The 2,830-nt window shown below is 44.9% G+C and overlaps 1 long non-coding RNA gene across 1 annotated transcript; it reads right to left on the reverse strand.

Annotated features, from left to right (window-relative positions):
• Positions 1 to 238: 238 nt before the first annotated feature.
• Positions 239 to 2,830, reverse strand: LOC310751947. The gene is made up of 2 exons (XR_014542709.1): positions 2,452 to 2,830; positions 239 to 1,051 (listed from the first exon to the last, which is right to left on the reverse strand). It is a non-coding gene; the product is annotated as an uncharacterized lncRNA (long non-coding RNA).

Consider the following 2,830-nt stretch of genomic DNA (forward strand, 5'->3'; position numbering starts at 1 on the left):
AAGGCTTTTAAAATGTGTGTGTGTGTGTGTGTGTGTGTCGGGTGTGTGTGTTATCACTTTGCTTTGCTTTTGTCTTTGTTTTATTGTGTATTTTGCGTTTTCAAATTGTGTTTTTATGTTGTGAACTACCTTGTGATCTTTGAATGAAGGGCAGTATACAAATTTAATAAATGATGGTGGTGGTGAATGGATGGATGGTGATTACAAGGAAGACAGACCAGATCAACAGAACAAGGCATTGACATGAATTCAGATTTATTCATTCATATCCCAGACACCATGGGGAAAATGAAAGCATCATCCATTTCAAGGAAAAAAGACTATTTCATCTGGATTTTTGAGACTGATTGAAGAGAAGAATTCCAGTTTCCTGAAGGTTGCGGGAATGAAGCTAGAAGCATCAACCTCAATGAGGTTAACTCAGGAAGGCAACAAGCAGGCATTAAATACATATTTTTTTGACATTGATCTCAATGTCTCAGGTTTTGAGCTGGCAAACAGCAAGCTGGCATTCGCTTCTGGGTATTAGGATTGCTATCAATCTTCAGATCCAGAGCCCAGGTAACAATTTCTAAAGTGCTCAGAACTTGTACTGCTGGAAAGTATAGCGAGACTGGTTGCAATAGCCGCGGCTAGAGCAACAACATGGGGAGCAGCCGCATCTGGAACAGCAGCTACGCCTGTGGCAGCAGCAGGGAGAACAGCCACATCTGGAACAGACTTGACGGCTTTGGCAGCAGCAGGGAGAGCGGCCACATCTGGAACAGCAGCTACGCCTGTGGCAGCAGCAGGGAGAACAGCCACATCTGGAACAGACTTGACGGCTTTGGCAGCAGCAGGGAGAGCGGCCACATCTGGAACAGCAGCTACGCCTGTGGCAGCAGCAGGGAGAGCAGCCACATCTGGAACAGACTTGACGGCTTTGGCAGCAGCAGGGAGAGCAGCCACATCTGGAGCAGACTTGACGGCTTTGGCAGCAGCAGGGGGAGCAGCCACACTTAGAACAGCGGGAACTCTGGCCTCCACAACAGGACATTTTGAAGTAATGAAGCTAAAAGAAACAAATAAGGCTTTGGTGTAATCAAACCACGGTATGTTCAATATGCATTGTTCAATGTGCATCTTGGAAGTCATGATTTTCCTAAAGTGCTTTTCTGTTCAGCGTTATTTATGTCTATATTACATTTTAGCTTCTTCAGATGAATGTCAGATTGGAATGTATAATTCATTCTTATTCAGTATCCTTAAATCTCACCACTTAAGATTTTAATACGCAATCAAAATCCATAGTTTGAATGTGATTCCCCCCCACACCCTCTGAATCTGAAACCTGGGCAACTTAACACTTTCAGTCTGTTCCATATTATTTAAGCAGCCTTCAGATATGTCCACTTGCTTTCAGATGCATTTAAATAATGTTGCACACCAACCATCTAATGTCTAGAGGCATGCAATGCCCTTTCCCATTATTTACCAACATGAATAAATAAATAAGCAGTGCATGTGAGCTCAGTAACTTTTCTCATAAATTGTAAGATTGTTTGTCAACTGTCATCTATAGAAACCATCTCTAGAAAGGAGGGACACAGAGGTGGCCCTTGTGTCTTTCTCTATATGCTGCCCATCCTTCTCCCCTCTCCCCCCTTTTCAGCTCTAGATTGCTCTGGGTTGACCTGATTGGATATGGAGCAATCCAGGATACTTCGACCCAATCTGGACAAGTCCAGTATCAACATTAATCTGCTTGTTTAAGCTCAAAATCTGACTAGATCCAGAACAAAGCCCTCAGAACGATCCCATGGACTTCACACTTCCTTGAGTTTGCCTATCCAGTAAAGGTAAAGAGACCCCTGACCGTTAGGTCCAGTTGTGGCTGACTCTGGGGTTGTGGCGCTCATCTCGCTTTATTGGCCGAGGGAGCCGGCGTACAGATTCCGGGTCATGTGGCCAGCATGACTAAGCCGCTTCTGGCGAACCAGAGCAGCGCACGGAAATGCCGTTTACCTTCCCGCTGGAGTGGTACCTATTTATCTACTTGCACTTTGATGTGCTTTTGAATTGCTAGGGTGGCAGGAGCTGGGACCGAGCAACGGGAGCTCACCCAGTCACAGGGATTCGAACCACCGACCTTCTGATCGGCAAGTCCTAGGCTCTGTGGTTTAACCCACAGCACCACCCGCATCCCTTTGCCTATCCAGTATTAGGTCAGTATTCAGACATTATCTGAACAGTTTCAGAAGATTTAAAAGGTTGCCACTGGAAATGTATGGTTCTCGACCACAGCAAAGAGCACATCAAAAATCAAGCAGTAAAGCAGACAGCCTGATGGATCTGATCCTTCACGTATTATTAGTGGATCCATCCAATAACACAAATTTCAGGACTGAGGTTCTGGAAGACATTTTATGCCACCTAAATGATCCAGCTTCCCAGCAGTTGAATTGAACTTACCTTGCACAGCAGTCAGAACTTGTCAGGTCAATGGAGATTCAAGTCAACGAGTGAAGAGCTCAGAGACAGATGTTCCTTTTGTAGAGCTCCAAGAGCCCTGCCTCCTTGAAAATGAAGCACTACCAATGAATGAACTCATGCTTCATTGCTACTCAAAGCACATGTCTATGTGTTGCGTCCACCAACCACATATTCGTTGAGTTTATCCACATCTTCCACTATGACAGCATTTCCCCAAGGTCTGTAATTAGGTAGCATTTGATGCTTATCACGCTATAATCCTCACATCGCACACACTCTGCAGAGGTAACTTCAGAAGTGTGGTTTCTTGAATAGCAACACTGGCAAGAATGGAATGGACCTTCTCATCGGATCTATC

Source organism: Podarcis filfolensis (assembly GCF_964270895.1).
Source record: "Podarcis filfolensis genome assembly, chromosome: 16".
Taxonomy (NCBI): Eukaryota; Metazoa; Chordata; class Lepidosauria; order Squamata; family Lacertidae; genus Podarcis; species Podarcis filfolensis.